This window comes from Ambystoma mexicanum, chromosome 9, assembly GCF_040938575.1.
Source record: "Ambystoma mexicanum isolate Mex_15411 chromosome 9, UKY_AmexF1_1, whole genome shotgun sequence".
Classification (NCBI taxonomy): Eukaryota; Metazoa; Chordata; class Amphibia; order Caudata; family Ambystomatidae; genus Ambystoma; species Ambystoma mexicanum.
In genome coordinates, this window is record NC_090931.1 from 663,613,558 (window position 1) to 663,632,788 (window position 19,231).

General features: G+C 45.9%; 1 protein-coding gene across 1 annotated transcript in view; it reads left to right on the forward strand.

Moving 5' to 3' along the window:
* LOC138488472 (caspase-10-like) overlaps positions 1-19,231 on the forward strand; it is a 254,906-nt gene that overhangs the window by 42,120 nt on the left and 193,555 nt on the right. The window lies entirely within an intron of this gene.

The window sequence follows — 19,231 nt, forward strand, 5'->3', positions numbered from 1 at the left end:
AAAAAGTGTTCCTCTCATAATCTTAACAGTAATAGAAATTCATCTGAATATTCAGAATCGCTGTACTATGCAGGAAAAAACAAACCAGGAAAAGGGATACAGGGGGTCTTTGATGATGTTCAGGCCCGCTCTTTTTTAGATAGTAAGAGTAAAGTATGGTCTTTGTTGCCCGATATTTTAAAACTACTTTTTCAGAAATTGAATGAAGGTATTACCATGCTTTAGTTAAATGGAGAGTGGTTGTGCTTAGTTGGAACACGCAGGGTTTCAAGAGCTTCATAAATAAGGTAATGAGAGAAACAGTTTTTGGTAAGTATGAGTTAACATTACTTCAGGAAACCTGGCTGACCAGAACCATCAAAATGGACAAATTCATGATAGTTGAACAATTACCTGTAACTGTTGCCGTCCGGAGGGTCGGATTGCCACCTGTAATGCAATCGTAATAAATCTTGAAAAAATATCCATTTATCTCCCTGGTTTCCTGGCTGTGAGAGTAGGGCTTAAAAAGTGCCTACCATGGGAGAGATGAATTATTGTGAACCTTTACTGGAACCCCGCGTGTTCTGCTCTTGAGGTTTTCTTGGAGTCTTTATCATCACTTTTGTTAAATGTTACCTCTATTATTTTTTTTAAGAACTTTATTTTTAGAATTTTTCAAACTGTTACACATCACACCCACAGTAGGTCGTCTTACCCATGCGCCAACCCAACCCCCCCTTCTGTTCGTTCCCCCCCAGTCTACTGAAATCATTGATAGGTCATTTCCTCCTCTGTGCGTATCAGTAAACACGCTGGTTCCTGTGTTTGGGTAAGTTAAGTATCAATGTCATTGGTGCTGTGCCCTCCTGACAAGGATGATGTGTCCTAGTCTGCCTCGTTGATTAGATATGTCACGAGTGGACCCCAGATATCGGGGGGACGAGCGTGTTGGGGCAACGTCTTGATGAAGTCTGACTCTACGTCTTGGCCGTAGAGAATGTCTTTACGCCAGTTTGCTACCGTCGGGGCCGGACCCCGACCACAGGACATGGCGACTCTCCTACGAGCTAGGGTCAACAGTACACCTGTCAGTTTCCTTATTGCTGGTGAGAGTTGTTTCATCATCCCAAGCAATGCCACCGTTGGTACGGGGTGTTAGGCAGAAACCTGTGCAGTTCCCTTAGGGACTACTGCAAAACGTTTAAGACTACAGTGTTAGCAGTAAACCCAATTGGTAGCAGTCTGTACCACCCAGATTTACCTGGTAGCTGTGGCTGAGCAGTCAGACTTCTCTCAAGAAGAGTTAGGCAGTGTATAGAGTATACACAATAGGGCTAGAAATACAGTAGTACAAGCAAACACTGACCAGCGCTTTGATATAAAAGTATATAATTATTTATTTAAAAAACACTTGTAAAAATACACTGGCACTAATATGTCAAGCAAGTTCAAACACAGTCACTAGAAATATATACACCTCCCTAATTAATTATTCGACAAGTCTAGGTTAAGACACCACTTATTTAGCAAAACAGAGGTGAGCGCATAACCCTAGATGGCACTCCAATCATTTCTTAAAAAAAAAAGGAGAGAAAAGGCAGAATAGGAAAATCACACAGTACCAACACTTTTAAAGAACCACAGCAAGTCAAGAAAGGCAGGGTCTACTGTAGAGCAAAAAGTTCATAGGCCAGGCCCACTCTTGGAGAGAGCAAGGCGGAATGTGCCCAAGATCACACAGTGGAAATGCACTCAAAGTCTTTGCAGAAAAGTCAAAAAAAGGTTGGATCAAGTTAGATAGGTAATGTTAATGGGTCCGAGGTCACCCCAGGATAGAGAGTCAAGGATTTACGGGACACCTTGGACAGTCTGTTGCAAGGGAGACCAGGTGGGACACAGTACCTGAAATGGTGAGATAGCTCCAGCGGGGGCAGTTGTTCCTGGCAGCGGGTGCAAGTCGCGGCTTCGTCCAGGGGAAGAGAAGATCTCGACATGGAGGAAAGCTGGAGGTAGTTGCACTGCCAGGGAAGAAACCAGCAGCGGAGTTTCCCGGTTAAAAGGTACTACCCTTTTATTCGCGGTAGTGGTGAAGCGTGGCTATTCAGCCGCCGGGGTGCTTGGCACAGGTGATTTGACCACGAGACGATCCAGAAAGGCTTACTGGTTGGTCCCACCAGCTCAAAGGGAAGAAGACTCTCCTTGAAGAAGATCTTCTCTGTCGTCGGGAAAGTGGTGAGTTTCGTACAGCAGGGCTCCACCGGTGGCGTCGTCGTCGTAGATGACTCAGCTTCTCCCCTCTTTGGATTCTTTAGGTCCTGTGGCGACTTCTCAAGTTCCAGTCCCCAAAGCCCTGCTTTTATGCAGAAAACCCCCATTCATCAGCCTAGCTGTCAATCAAACATGCTAAGGGGCCAATCACACAAGAGTGCGACTTGAGTTGCCAAGGCAGCTCAGTCCAGGGTGCCTATTCGTCCCCTCCCACACATCCTGTAGACCCAAACAGAGTGGCACCACTTTTGGAGGCTTCTGTGCAGAAGCCCGCCAAAAGTGGAACAAAGGGCTCGACTTGGGTTGGAGTTACAGAGGTGAACACAAACGCCATTTTAAAACCGAGTCCTGGCAAAAAGACCCAACCGGGGAATAAATATTAAATAAATACCCCGGTGGTATCTTTAACATTGCACCAAAAAAAGTGGTGCGTTTAAAAAAATGAATGGGAAAATCCCATAGGAAATATTCCGGTGGAATATTTCGCGTGGTAACCACTGCCACCAGCCAGAAACTCGACAAGGGGGGGACTGGACAGTGCCCCCTTGGAAAACAGACCCAGGGGCAATCAAATTACCCCTACCAGTACTTCCACAATATGATGGTTTGTACTGGTTCTGTTCACAATTTAAGACTAGTAAAGTCAATGGTGACTTTACATTCCCTGGGAGACAGTAGTCAGTCCCAGGGTATGGAGTCTATGTTTGGGGGTCACTATGACACCCCTGTGTTACTGCACTGAGGGTGCTGTGTAACACACATACCAAAAACACATGAAGCCCTATGGAATAAAAGACCCCATAGCTCATAAAACACATTACAAAGTCAAAGGACATTCTCAAATCATACCTAAGAGTGGGAGAAAAAGAGTCTCACTCTTAGCAGGAGAAAAAAATAAACCCCAAAAATCCAGCAAAGTTGCTGGGGGACTCACTAGGTTTGGGAAATAGCCTTTACAGAGAATTCTCCCTAACACGGGTTGTGCCTCCACTCCTACTATTGCTGATGTAATCTGAAGGACCTGGGTCCAGAATGGTGTCAGCTTGGGGCAGTCCCATGCGAGGTGGAAAAAGTCGGCTGTTAAGTTTCCGCACCTTTCACACTTTGCTGGTGAATCTGGTTGCTGTTTACTTTTTTTGGCGGGGGTAAAGTACGTATGGTGTAAGAAGTTAATGTGGATTTGCTTGAGACGTGAATTGAGAGCTATTTTTTGTGTTTGTCGCAGGATATATGTCCATTCCGCATCCGGGATTGCCAACTGGAGGGACCTCTCCCATCTTGTTTTCGTGCGTGTGTTGACGGGTACTGTGTCTATTAAAATGGATTTGTAGATGGTTGAGACTAGTCTACCTTCGCCTTGTGCCTGGATCACATTATGCAATAGTTGCCATGTTGGAGGTTGTTGCGGGAAGGTGGGGAAAAGTGCTTGGAGGGTATATCTGGTTCTAAAGTAGAGAAACTTGTCCAGGCAGGTGTTGCCCCCTCTCTCCGCTGCTTGTTGGGGCGTAATAAAGGTTCCCTCACGGAACAGGTCACCCAGAGTGTTTATCTGCAGTTTCTCCACCCATTGATGGAAGACCCTTTCCGAAGTCAGAGGCATCCCTGTATGAATTTAACCGGGAGGAGGGGCGAGTACCCCACCTGAACTTTGTATTTTTGTGCAAGTCTCTTCCAGTTCCCATAGGTCGCGAGGACCACGTTCATAGTATTATTTGGTACTGGGAGCTGACTAATGACGACCGCCCTCAATAAGTTGGGAGTCACTAGGGCGCGCTCTATTAGCACGTGTGGTCTGACGAAGTGCGTGGCGGACCGGTAGCTGGGGAACTGCGCCTGAGCTGCCCAGAAATCTCTCTCCAAATCTGGGAGAGCTAATCCCCCACTGGATACTGGAAGTATCAGCATTGAGTGAGTGACTCTGGCTGGTTTGCCCGCCATTAGCAGCTCGAGGACTACACTTTTAATTCTCTTCAGAAAGGATTGTGGGATTAAAATGGGGATGTTGGAGAATAGATATAGTAGTTTTGGTAGGATCACCATTTTGACTAGTGAGGCTCTACCCCACAGGGTTAGCGGGAGAGATTTCCAATGGTTTACTTTCTCCTGCAGTGTTTTTACTACTGCCGTATAGTTATCTCGGAATACATTATGGTAATTTAGTGACATCAATAGCCCCAAATAGCGTACTTCTGAGGTCTCCCATGCAAAGTGATAGTCGTCAGTGAATGCTCTGGTGGCTGAAGTGAGCGGGAATATGACTGATTTAGTGTGATTGATTTTTAGGCCAGATATTGCCCCAAATTTTATTACTTCCCTTATGACGGGGTTCAGATTTTCAACAGGGTCGCGTATAAATAACACTACATCGTCCACATAGAGGGATATGATCAACCTGTGTGGACCGATATTAAGCCCCCTGTGGAGTTGCAGGGATCTCAGGTTAGACGCCAGAGGTTCCATTTTTAATACGAATATTAACGCTGAAAGCAGGCACCCTTGTCTGGTGCCTCGTAGTTTGATGAGGGAAGATCTCGCAGATCCCACTAATATGGTAGCTTGGGGGTTGTATAATAAGGAGATGAGTTTAATGAATCGGGCACCTAGGCCCATCTAGGTGAGCACTGCGAATAGGAAGGGCCATTCTACCGAGTCGAAAGCCTTGTCGGCGTCGAGCAGAACTGCGATGGCTTGGTGAGTGGAGTCAAGGGCCTCGACAATTCCAAACAGCCTTCTGATGCCGATTGTCGTACTGCGACCGGGCACAAATCCCGCCTGATCCGCGAGCACGAGACCGGGCATCAGTGGCAGTAACCTATTTGTAAATATTTTCGCCAATATCTTATTATCGAGGTTGAGTAGAGATATGGGTCTATACGATGCACATTCTTCTGGGGGTTTGCCAGTCTTGTGTAATAGGATTATATTCTCACGGGAAGACTGTGGGAGGGAACCTGTTTCTAACGCCTCACTGTACACCTCTGCAAGTAGGGGAGCCAGGGTATTTGTGAAGGCTTTGTAAAATTCTCCCGTTAGGCCATCGGGCCCCGGGGCTTTGGTGCTTGGGAGAGTTTTGATGGCTTCAATTAGCTCCTCTGACGTGATGGGTTTGTTGAGGGGTTCACGCAGCTCTCTCTCTACACAGTAGAGTTCAGTGTCTTTGAGGTACCTGCGTAGGGTGTCCATGTCCGAGTTGTATTTTGAGGTGTACAAGTCTTGGTAAAAGGGTTTGAATTCTTCTACTATTTCCTCATCTGTGTGCATGATCGTGCCTTGTCTGGAGCGTATCCTTTCGACTGTCGTCAGCTTCCTGTCAGCCTTTACCAGTTTTGCAAGGAGGGCTCCTGGTTTTTGTCCTTCACCGTATTGACGGACCTGTCTGTTTCGGCCCAGGAATTTTAATTCACGTTCTGCTGTGGCTCTGAACGTCTGTAGCTCTTCTTTAAGTGCTGCTTGGGAGCGTGAATAATTCGTGGTGGAACACTGGAGTTCGAGGTGCTTTAATCATTCCTCACTGGAGGTTAGTTCCCGTCGGATCAGTTTAAGGATGCCGTTCTCCTTAGCCAGGCAGACACCTCTTATGAAACACTTTAGCGTTTCCCAAATCGTGCTCATCGAAGCTACTGTGCCCAGGTTTGTTTCCATAAATGTCGAGATTTCGTCACACAGTTCGGGTGCAAAAACTTGGTCTTGCAGGGATCCTGGTTTTCAAGCGGCAGTGCAGCAAGCGAGATTTGGTGGCGGACGGGGTGCAGATGAGGGTTACCGGAGAGTGATCGGAGAAGGTTTTAGGTAGAATTTGACAGGGCCCCGAATGGAGAGGACCCCTAGCAGATATGAACAGGTAGTCTATTCTAGAGCTGGTGTTGTGCACTGCCGAGTGGAACGTGTAGTCGCGCTGCTCCCAATTACAGTGTCTCCACACATCCACAAGATCGTAGGCTCTGCAAATTTCCTGTACCTGGAGGCTGGCTTTAGAGATTGGCAGTGTCGTATTCCGTGACCTGTCTTTCACGGTGTCTAGGGCAGTGTTCAAATCGCCCCCCAAAATGATCGTCGTAGAGACTTGTACTGAGAGGTGTGTGAGCACCCAGTCAAAGTTGTTTGCCCCATCTACGTTGGGGCCGTAGGAGTTGACAAAAATGATTTCTTTGCCTGCTACAATCCCTCTCACTAAGAGTGATCTACCTTCGGTGTCTTTCTTGGTGTTTATCAACCGGAAGCCGGTCTTCCGACTAATCAGGATCGCCACTCCTCTGGCGTATGACGAGTATGAGGAGAAGTATCTATGACAGCCCCAGTTTCGGGCCCATTGGTGTTCTTTTCCAGGGAGCAGATGTGTTTCTTGAATCATGGCCACATCTACTTCCTGTCTCTTCAAGTCTTGAAGGATCTTCCTTGTTTTAGAAGGGAGGTTGCCTCCTCTAAAGTTCCATGTGGCGACTTTGAATTGCTTGTTTGGCTTGCATGTTTAAGCTGATATTGTTGAATCCGACCTGAGGGGACGCAGGGCACTGTGGACGACGCCTACGACTGATTGCTGAAGGTCCCCATAGCGTTCGGAAGAGGGGGTACGGCACTGCATGGTGGCTTGCAGGGGTCGGTGGTTCGGAGGCGCATTCCCAACCCATTCTCCAACTTCCTTCCTTACACGGGCAACCCCCAACTCGCCTGTTTGCTCACTTGATCGGGGTACGAGCTGCAACGGTGCGTGTTCGTCACCTGATTTCCCACCCATTAACAATGAACTGTTGAGATAACTTTTCTGAACAAGGGGTACCAGGGGCTTCCCAAGCTGCACGGCCTCGGAGTGCTTAACTCCCATGTTTGTTTCAATAAGGTTGCTGTGATTTGTACGTGGGTTTCATGCCACTGACCTTATATTTGTTATGTTGGGTTTCTGTGGATTCTTCCTCTTTACGCTTGTGCCTGGTTGGGTTTAGCCCGGGACATCCTGTTCGATCGAGGAATGCGTTTGACTCCTGTGGCGTCTGGAAGAAATGTACTTTTCAACCATGTTGAACTCTGAGTCGTGCTGGAAAGAGCATTGAGTAGGTTGTGGGATGTTCTGACCCACTGGCTCTGCCCTGCAACATCACTGTGTGTTTCTTTAATCAAAAACAACAGAAGGGCCGCCAAAAAGCGCACTAAAAATCTGAGAAGTGCGCAGGAAAACCTGAAAAATTCTGCCTATGTCAGTGGTAAAACAGGAGACCACACTGCCAAAACCTGGCATTGGGCGGCCCACAGAGTGAAATAGAACTGCTTGAAAAGGCAGTGCTACATTCCAAGGAAAACTCTGAAGTGTTTTAAAATCCGTTTTTCCTTGGCTGTTGAAAGTGCAAAATCATGGCTCCCAAACAGCAGAGAAGATCCAACATCCTTGTGGGGTGTTCACCATCACCTTATTTAAGGAATCCCCATAAGCACAATGTCAGGAGAGACACCTTTCATCATAAAAAAATCCACATTCAAAAGGTGCTTGCTTGGAAAAATATGTCAGATATGAGTGCAGTACCTCCGCTCGCCTGTGTCAGAAGCTCTCATTACTTATACTCTCAGTTTAAAACTTGTGTCTTAAAATCAAATTGTAGAAAAGAGACTTGCCATCAAAAGCAATATGGGTTGCTACAATTCAATTTCTATGTTTTAAAAAGACTGGAATGAAGAGATCTATGTGTATATTTGTAGAAAATGTAAATTGTATTTTAGAAAAGCCCATTTTTAAACAGTGTTTTAAAGTGGACTAATGTCAGCTACACTGGACTTCAAAGACATTCCACAGCTTCTCCCCAAACAAAGGAATCTTCCTCTTGCTCTCTGCTCAGGAACTGGCATTGAGTTGTTAAGGGAAGTGGGAGGAGATTTTGGCCTGTTGCTCTGAGTGGAGACAAAAGGCCTCCTTGACTGAAAGGAAATGCAAATTTGGGCGTCAACAGAAACCAACTGCTAAGGAAGAGTGGCTCAGGTTGCTCTGGCCCAGCCAAACCTTGGAGGCAGAGCTAGACTGATATGTGTATCTGAAATTCCAAGGAAATATCTTTTTGGAAAAAGACTCATAGAAAACTGTGAACAATTTGGAAAAATCTGTGTTTTATAGGTTGTTCATCTAAAAATGCTGCTCACAGTTTGAAACTACTCTGAACCCTGTGCGATATTCAGAGACCAGACTACTAAAATGTTGATATTGTAGCAACTGTGATCATGCTAGGAATATGAAAGTTTACAGGATTATGCTCAGATGTCATGCGCATGTATGTGGAAAAATGTGTACAGATCTGACACTGGGTAACCAGCCAAAAGCGTGAAAAACTGTCAGTTTTGAACCGAAACTCTCAAGAAGATGGGACTCGGACGGATACGTGCTTTATTAAATATGTGATGTGAATATGTATTATTAGCAAGTTGGTGATATTGTAGATATGCTTCCTATGAAAAATTGATTTTCTGTGTAGAAACAAAAGGGGAGGTTTTTCCCTGGATTGAAAATTGCAGCATCACTATGACACTAGGTTTCCTTCTCAAATCAGGAGAGAGGGAATACTCTGACCAATCGGATTCCTAGAGGGTGGGCTTGGTATAATAAACCTATCCACCCCTTTGGGAAATAGATAAATAGGGACTGTTTAGGACCTAGAGAAAGACACACATATTCACCCATCAACTGATTTACTGGTGAAGCGCTCTGCAGGAGAACCCAGATCCAAGACTCCAGAACTCTGAAAGCAGAAGGCCCAATTCCAAAGCTGAACCCTTCCCAGCTGGCCTTTAAAATCTTGCAACCTGATTTTAACCCCAGACTTCCACGGGCACATAAAAAAATTGAACAGCCTGGCTGTGCTGTTTTCTGCTTCTTGCCAAGAACTCTTGCGAGAACCCAAGATCCAAACCAGTAGAGCAGAGCTGAAACCAGATAGCTGTAAACTCCAGAACCAACCCATCAGATCCAGTCCAGAGTGCCGTGCAGAGACCAGAGTGCCGTGCTGAGTGCAGAACCGGGTGCCTGAATCCTGTCTGGTGGGCTAGCCGAATTCCAGTCCAAAACCTTTGACCAGATCCTGACAGGCCTATTCCAAAACCATAGTTGTGAGTATTTAGCATAGAATTGTCCCTAGCCAATCTCTTATCCTTATGTAATCCTATCCAACCCATTCCAACATATCCAGAACTGCATTGTAGAATCTCTTTTGTCTGTACTGAATCTTTCCCTCATCCATATAGTCCTTTGTTAATTGTAGTGATAATATCATCTTTGCGCTAATATATTTGCTAAAGAAAGACAAGTGTCTCGGCGGGCAAAAGTCAGAGCGGAGGCGCCCTGTTCTGGTGGCTGTACCGTTGGTTATCTTGCATCTTCATAGCCTCCTTAGTGCCAAGAAAATTATTGTTTGTATTATTCAAAAGCGCATCTTTCATTGAAAATCTTGACTCTTTTTGAGAAAAATCGACCTCTGCTAAAACCTCTAACTTTTGAACCATACATGCTACCGCATTCCAACTCCTTATAGTTTTTCTGTAATCGCGTTTCTCGCCCTCTGAAAAGTTTGCCACGAATCTACATTTGGCTCAATTTCAACACATGTAAAATAGCTATTTCTTGAATTCAACCTCTGAATTCAGTTTCCTATCTGCTAGTTATCCAACCATCATTGCTAGTGTCTACCTGGAACTATCCAAAGCGACACCCACTAGTTTTGAATCCAATTTAGAGAATTAAATCCATTTTTAGCATTTTTCCCATTCATTTAAAATCACATTCAAAAGCAGTTTACCTGTTTTGAAATTATTCCGGTTTCTCTCTAAGCTTGCTGGGGGAATTGGGATTGAAACTGCATTTGTAGAGTGTTTATTCCTGAAACCCGTTTTCTCTCCTATCTCTATATTGCATATTAGGGGGGATTGAGTAGTATCAGGGGGGAAAGAGTGATTACATTGCATTTGATTGAACGTACAAAAGTATTATTTCTGTGCTGCATTACTTTCCTAGCATTGCATTTCATTGAACCCACACAAAGTTTTATTCTATGCTACATTATTCTTCTCATCCATACTCCTACTGATTAAAGAGATTGTTGATTCTAATACCACCAATCAACGCTGATCATTGTATAAATATTAATAGTGTGATATCTGGATATTGTTCAAACTCATAAAAGTGTGATATATATATATATATTGTTCAATTCATACAATAAATCTTTTACCTTTGCAAAACAACCTACTTCTTGGTTCAGTGAGACCGGGAGGGGGATCCAAAGAGAGGGGCGTGATATAAGGGTACATCATTCACAAATAAAAGAACTTTAGACATAAAAATATATAATTAAGGGTTCCAGCTGGGCATCACACGCTAGGCATTGATTTAGGGGGAGTGCTGGGTTGAAACCACTTACAGATTGGGGGCACGTGCGTGGGATTTCTGAATTAGATATACCACTTGTGACAGCTTAATACAGTGTGCTAACTGACAGGGTACATAAATCCTGTTGGGCTACCACGCTGTGTTACACTGTAAAAAGCACCCCTCAAAAGGGAACGCTCTAAGAAAACGGTCTGTTTTGCAAAAATAAAAGAAAACTTCTGTAAGTCAGGAAGGAAATCAATATTTCCAGAATGGCGACTTTGGTAGAGATCAATATGGCTAGAGAACACCATTGCATAAGTTATTTGTGAGAGGTGAATGGACAGAGCAGGATCAGAATGTATGGTTGCAGACAATCACAGAACAGATCACTGCAACAGGATTAGATATATGGCAAGATCAGGATCCATTACATATGGCCCTGAGTGAACTATATATGGCCCCTAAGGCAAAGGAGGAGCAAAACAAGATTGCCAAACTAGCGGCATATCCATGTCTATATATTGGAGCCATACAGGATAAATAGGCTGAAGGCCAAGATCTGGCAAGTAAGCAACTGCAGGCATTAGGAAAGGCCCAAACTGATCTGGACCCTGCTGAGGCTACAGAGGAGCCAGGAGTCAGAAAATGAAAGTAGGCAATATATAATCAAAATAAAAGAGGACATGGGTATCCTGCAGCAGGAAAAGGCAGACCAGGATACCAGAATGCTGGCCCTACAGAAGGAGTACCAAGATAGTTTGGACTCCCTACTGCAGAGCCAGAAAAGGCTGGCGCACAGATACATCTCAACAGGGCATGCACAGAGCAGGTAGCCACCCTGCAAAGCCAACTAGACAGAGAGAAAGCGGAGAGCAATAAATTAATCCTGAAAGACCTGGACACCCAGGCAGAATTTGATGAAGAGCGCCAGAAAGCTGGTGCTGTCATGATTACGGGGTTCCCTCGCAAAATAATTTCTAAGATTTCCTGCTGGTCTAAGGATAAGTAGGTTAGACTCTTCCTCATCACCCAACATGGCGGCCTGATGTTACAACCTCTAGTTTGGGCCAGCAGTCTAGTTTTCTGTCACTCTGAGTATTTAAGCCCCTCCCCTTTGCTCAACGGCGCTTCGCGTCTTCAGCTGTTTCAGCGAACGCTTACCGCGGTTCAGTCCTCTGACAGGAATTCCTCAGCTTCCTTAGTATTTCATAGATACCCTTTTAGTAGTGCCCTGGTTATTGCTTTTCCCGTCCAGTCCGCAGTCCCTATTTCTGTGAACCCTGTGTGAAGTTGGCGTTCGTCAGCGTTAAGCTGGCAGTATACGCTTTTCCTTTTGGCGTAATTGTGAGGAGAATTTGCGAGGCGCTCGTTCCAGTTGTCGCCCCTTGTATCACAGCAAGTATTTTTACTCATCTAGTTTTCTCCATTACTAAAGGTGCCATAGGGGCTCTTCACACATTCGTTCTTAGTGCGCAAGTGAATGCTAAAACCATACTAGTTGTATCTGCCTCACAGAGCTAAGGGGGTTGTGTGGAGAATATTGTTTCTGGGAACAGTAGTGTTCGTGTTTTCTGTCGTCATTAGGTACACTAAGTTTACACATTTAGGAATCTAAAATCTTTCGAGTTGTGCACTTCAGTTTTTAGACACATTTGGGTGTTTTTTGGAAGGGTTAACTTAATGGCCACGGGATTGATGATTTTTTTCAATCGCAAAAGGCCCCAGGAAGCGGGGAAGGAATTTTCTAGACCCCTTCAAGGTCAGATTTCGGGTGGCTAGCCAAACCAAATTCCCCACTTCATATTCTGGTGCCACACTTCTTTTGTTATCCGCAAATTTCTTCTGGGATTCTTTAGCCATGGATAATTGTTCTCGAGCTTGAGCGATGGCAGTGGTGATCTTTTCATGCAGGGATTTTACTGCTGGCATTTCTAACGGTTCAGGTGGATCGTAAACTGAGGTGCGTGGATGTCGACCATGTAAGGTGTAGAAAGGACTCAAACCAGTGGAGGAATGGACAGAATTGTTATATGCATATTCGGTTATCCACAAAACATTTAGCCAGGTGTCTTCCAATTGATGCAACATACACCTGAGGTACTGCTCCAAGGTTTGATTGGTTCGCTCAGTTTGACCGTCAGTTTGGGGGTGATGACTGGTGGACAAACGTACATCGATTTTGGCCAGTTCACAACATCTTCTCCAAAACTTAGCAACAAATTGGCTACCTCGATCAGAGATTATCACCGTAGGAAAGCCATGCAGCCTCACGATATTCTCCAAAAAGGTTTTTGCCAGAACTGCGGCTGATGGCAATCCTTTCAATGCTATAAAATGTGCCATCTTGGAGAACAAGTCCACCACCACCATGATCGTGTCAAACCCTTCACAAGGAGGCAAGTCGGTGATGAAGTCCATGGAGATGGTGTGCCAGGGGGTTGGTGGCACACTTAACGGAAGAAGCAAGCCTGCAGGTTTCCTTTTTTGATTCTTGTCTTGAGCGCAGTTACCACAAGTTTTCAAATGCTGAATGACATCTTTTCTCCAAGTAGGCCACCAATATGATCTCTTAACTTTCTCCATGGTCTTTTTGATTCCGGGGTGACTTTCCAAAAGAGCGTCATGATAGTTGGTAACCACTCTTTCTTGTAGTTGAGGCGTAGGCAAGTATAACCGTTCCTGATAAAAGGGAAGGCCCTCCTGTACTGTAAAGCCTACTCCTCTGGACTCCCAGTTCACCAATTCATCCTGCGTGAGGTGGTTTTGAATTTCTCTTTTTAATTCTTCAAAGCCAGAGTCCGTTGTGTTCAATACTCCCAGGATCCTTTCTCCAGAAATGATCTCCACAGGATTCACTGGCACATAGGCTTCTTCCCCGTTACCCATTCGAGACAAGGCATCAGCCTTACCATTTCGCACTCCTGGTCTGAAGGTGATAACGAAGTCATATTCAGCTAGAAAGAGAGCCTATCGTAACTGTCTTGAAGATTGTGCCCTAGCAGAGCGTAAGTATTGCAAGTTCCGATGGTCGGTGAAGATGGTCACCGTGTGTCGTGCGCCCAGCAAGTGATGCCTCCATTCCTTCAAGGCACAAATTATAGCCAAAAACTCCTTATCTGTAATGGTGTAGTTTAATTCTGCAGCAGAGAACTTCTTTGACCAGAAGGCTACGGGGTGCAGTTCTTGGGTGTCAGGATCACGCTGAGACAACACTGCTCCCATAGCCACGTTTGAAGCATCAGTCTCAATTACAAACGGAAGATCGGGTCTTGGATGTTGTAGAACAGGTGCAGCAGTGAATTGCTCCTTTAATTTCTTAAATGCCTCATCAGCTTCATTAGTCCATTCAAATTTCCTGTTTTTTCGAAGTAGTGAGGTGATAGGATGAACTAGGCGAGAGAAATCAGAAACAAAACGCCTATAGAAATTTGCAAATCCCAGAAAACTCTGAACTCCTTTGACAGAAGTTGGAGCGGGCCAAGACAGGATGGCATCAACCTTTCTGTTGTCCATTTTGATTCCACTTGAAGATAGAATGAACCCCAAGAATTCAATCTCAGGGACATGAAAATGACACTTCTCCAATTTCACATACAGAGAATTGTCTTGGAGCCTTTGAAGCACCGATGTCACGTGCCTTACATGATCCGCCAGGTTTGCAGAGAAAATTAGAATGTCGTCCACATAGACCACCACACAGATGTCCAGTAGTTCTCTAAAGATATCATTCATAAAGGCCTGAAAGGCAGCAGGAGCATTGCAAAGCCCGAAGGGCATGACTTGATATTCGAAGAGCCCGAATCGTGTCCGAAAGGCGGCTTTCCACTCCTCGCCTTCCTTAATGAGATGATAGGCACCTCTAAGATCGAGCTTGGTGAATATTCGTGCCTGCTTCACCTGATCCAGCAAGGTCGAAATAAGGGGAAGAGGATAGCGGTTCTTCACCGTGATTTGATTCAGTGCCCTGTAATCTATGCAGGTTCGCAAATCCCCTTCCTTCTTGGGCACAAAAAAGAGAGGAGATGCCACCGGTGACTTGGACGGTCTAATAAACCCATTGGCCAGGTATTGATCCAGATAAGTCTTTAGATGAGCATTTTCTTTTTCAGTGAGGGCATAAATTCTGCTGCAAGGAAGCTGAGCCCCTGGAATGAGATCAATTTGACAGTCATAAGGTCTGTGAGGGGGCAAAATTTCCGCCTGTCGTTCTTCTTGAAAAATATCCTGGAATTTTTTGTATTCTACTGGTAATGAACCTATGAGACCCAAGGTGGTGTTGATAGTCATCTCAGACTGCCTGGCATCTTTCGAACCTTCTGCAGAAAAACACATACTCTGACACTTCAATGTCCGGGAACACCAATCAATCACAGGGTTATGCTTCTCCAACCAAGGTATTCCCAAGATGATCTGGAATTGAGGAGCTTGAATCAGGTCAAAAGAGATCCTCTCCCTGTGTCCTTCCTGGCAGAGCATTATGAGGGGGTCAGTGCACTGGGTCACGGGACCTGACACCAAAGGTGTGCCATCCACCCCGGAGACATTTTCAGCTTCTAACTTATTCCTCAAAGGGAATCCCAATTTACTAGCCAGATGTTGATCCATGTAGTTGCCAATGGCCCCACAGTCTATGTATGCAACCAATGCATGCCTCTGTGTGGGGTTATTCGGGCAAGAAAGGACGATAGGACACACGAAGTGTGAGGTCGCTGCAACCTTTTCCATGCTCGACAAGCGGACCTCTAAACTTGTCGGGCACTGGAGTTTTCCGCCGTCTGTTCTTTTTTATCCGGATTGATTCCTCCTAAAGGCCTCCGTGAAGGTTTTACTGGACAATCCTTTAAAAAATGACCGGCCTTGCCACAATACAAACACAACTGCAACTGTCGTCTCTTCTCTCTCTCTGCTTGGGAAATAGGGCCTCGAATTCCGCCCAACTGCATGGGTTCATTGGGAACATCTAATCCTGACTTCGACACTGGTTCCCTTGAACGGACTACAAAGGGTCGACTGTCCCGACGAGCTCGATCCGTCCTCCTATCCTGAAGACGATGATCCAACTGGATTGTCAGGTCTATGAATTCTGTGAGACATTCGGGCGGATTGACAACTTGAGCGAGAACATCCTTCAGCTCACTGCGCAGACCACGATAAAACAATGTCACTCTCTTTTCTGTAGGCCAATTAGTTTCTGCCACTAATCGATTAAACGTAGCCACATAAGCGAGCAGCTCCTGATTTCCCTGCTTGAGTGACAGTAACTCATTGTCCAATGCCTGACCTTGTGAATGGCGAGCAAACAATTTCTCTAACTCTCGCTGGAATTCCGAAAAGTTCTGTAACACGGGATCATCCCGATTAACCAAAGGTATGGACCAATCTGCTGCGTGACCACCCAAATAAGACAACACAAAAGCAACCTTTGATTGGTCAGTGGAGAAAACCCCAGGTCTGCACAAAAAATGTAGTCTACACTGATTTAAAAACACTGCAAACTTTTTTGGGTCCCCCGTGAATCTTTCAGGAGGGGCTAAGGGAATATTTCCTGGAATTACCACTTGGACTGGAACTGAGGGCGATGTAGATGAGGAAGCTTGGGCATTGCCTTGGGGAAGGGGAACCTGTCCCGCCTGATTCTGTAATAACTGGCGAGCCAATTCTTCAGTTCGTTCCCTATTGATTCCCAGTTCCCTTCTAAGAGCACCGGTTTCGGACCGGGCTGCATGGACTTCAGCTCTAAGTTCTCCCAGTAGTTGAGCTAACTGATCTACCTCAGAAGTTCCCATGATGCCCAGGCGGAGCATTTTTATGACGGGCTTCGCGTTCTGTAACGCTTACCTTAGACTCCTCGGGGACACCACGTGATATTCGGAAACTTCTCAGGGTGCGCAGTTATCTTTTGTTCACTATCCCAACTGGACTCTCAATCTATGCCATAAAAACAAATTACCACACCAAATAACTGAGTGATTCCTGAAGTAGGGGAAAATAAGAACCTTTTCCAAAAAACTGCATAGTTTGGTTACCTTAGTTGGTGATTTAGTTAGCTCTCCATCCTGCTTCTGTGCAGGGGCGCGTGTTCTGAAGAAGGGATGTGAGAAGGAAGGATGAATTGCCCAATATGGAATTTACCTATCAACAGAACTACACTACTGTGACTGGAGAATGAAGGGAACACTACGGAACTCCTAGAAACACCTAAAAGGGTACACTTCCTAACAGTGCTCAGACAGGAATGGTGTCGCTAGCCAACTAATTGCAAGTATTCCCCCCCAAGGCCCCTCCTAAACTGAAATTCCCCCTCCCTGGTTTGGACGGGTGGTTGCGGTGAAAAATTCTGAGTAACCTAGTGGCATGAACATTCTCGCAGGGTTCCCAAGTTCTGTCTTGAGGGCCATAACCCTTCCAATCTACTAAGTAGAATAGCTTGTTACGCACAATCTTGGAATCTAAGATGGCCTTGACCTCATATTCTAGTTGGTCATCATCTACGACCACAGGGGCTGGTGCTTTGGAGATTCGTGTGTTTGGGTTAACAGGCTTCAAAAGAGAGACGTGAAATACTGGATGGATTTTCATGTTTTTCATGTTTTAGTGAACAAAAGATAACTGCGCACCCTGAGAAGTTTCCGAATATCACGTGGTGTCCCCGAGGAGTCTAAGGTAAGCGTTACAGGTGCGCTTCAAAGACAAAGGGACGACCTGGCAGCACAGAGGCAGGCTCTTGCTCAGGAAAGGGACACCTTAGGCCACGAGGTCTGCTATTTAAAAGAGAAACTGTAAGAAAATCACCTGGCCCTCCAGGGACTGTGTGACCTCCAAAAAGACCATCAAAAATTGTTAGAGCACACCAGGAGGGTGGAAGAGGCTCTAGCAAGGAAGGACCAGGATAGTATGGACAGGACTCAGGAGGTAACCCTCCTGCAGCAAAGACTGGCCCAGTACTCAAAAACAACCCAGGAAGCACAGAGAAAATGAGGCTCTCTGTGAGAACAATGACAGGCTCCACAGACAGGTAGCCATGCAAGAGAGATTGATAGAGACTAGTAAGGCCTTGATTGGGGAACAGAAAGCTCAGGTTCTCGCATGGCAACAGGGAGCAGGGGCTGATAGAGATGAGGTTCGCTGGGAAAGGGAAACACCTGAGCATAACCTCAGAAACCCTAGTACCAGAGGCCTTCACCTCTTCCAATCCCTGTGACTCTGCCACCCCCATTGTCCACTGGCGCACATGAGCCAAGGGCCACGAGGATGGCAGATTTCAATCCAATCAGAAATATGGGGCTCAGACAGCACCTCCCAGAAATGGATGGGCAGGCATCTGGGTATGGGTACCCAAGTACTGTGAAATTTAGTGGGGAACTCCATGAGAGTAGGCCCACTAAGGGCATCCTGAAAACCTCTGCCCAGCTAGGACAGTGGGGGGGGTGACCATCAAATCCTGGGAGCAAGGAAGAATCAGAAGACTCCTCTGAGCGCCCCAGGACAGAGGAGACTAGGTCCTCACATTCTGCCAGCCATTCCCAGGCTTGCAGAATCCAGAAAAACCTAGAAGACCAGACGGGCACCTCTGGGAATGGACCAGGGTTACCCGAACCAAGAAGACCAATAAGGCAAAAAGGGCCTTGCTTAAGGACCCCTTAAAGCAAATCAAGGCGATAAGGAGTGTCATGACACCCTATCATAAGAACGCTAAGTATTCTGTTTGGGAGCACTTAGAGCTCTTTGAGCAGATGATGGAAACTTTCCATTTGAAGGGCAGCCAGAGCTGTATTCAATATGTGGAGTGGACCTTCTCACCAGAATACTCCAGCTTCTTTGCGGGGCTGGAGGACCAAAATCATTCTAGATGGTCCACCTATAGGGCAGCCATCTTGAAGCATTTTTCTGTGCATAGAAATCCTCAGGAGGCTCGCAAAGCAGCCTACAACTTGCAATGTGGGGAGGATCAGGCCCCACAAGAATTTGTGCAGGAATTAAAGTGTGCCTTTGCGCAGACCACTAAAAGGGTGCGCACGGACAGCAAAGAATTTGTCAATACTTTTTTCCACGCTCTACCAAAGTACATCATGACCCAGCTAGTGAGAGATTTTCATGAGAAAAGATCACTAGACTGGGTCATTGAACAGGCCACCCGAATTTATGAGGTGCAAAAGCCCATAGAAAACGAGAATAATGCTAAAAGCCCCAAAACAACCAACACCCCTGCTGCTGCTAAGGTGGCAGAGGTGAAGGTTGCTCCCATTTTAGATTTAGAGATGGGGGGGACCTAAAAACCCGCCTGCACAAAATCAGAGCAATCCCAAGCACAGAAGGCCCTCGGGCCAGTCACAGACAGGGAGCCAAGGAGGTAGTCCCACTAATGGGATCCCTCACTCCCCTGACTACATAAGTCCCCGCTACAAGGGGACCCGACCCATCCTGGGTGTTGTGTGGACTCCTCCAGCCCAAGGGGGGGGGGGGGGTCCAACCAAGCACCAGCTAACCCAGTGAACTTCCCTCCTCACTTCCCCCAGGAGGGCAGAAATTCCTCAAATCCTGGACAGAACTTTTTCACAGGTACCCACAAAACATTAAACCCCAGAACAATCCATCCTTCTTTCCCCACTTTCCTGAGCCCAGACAACCTAATCCGGGAGA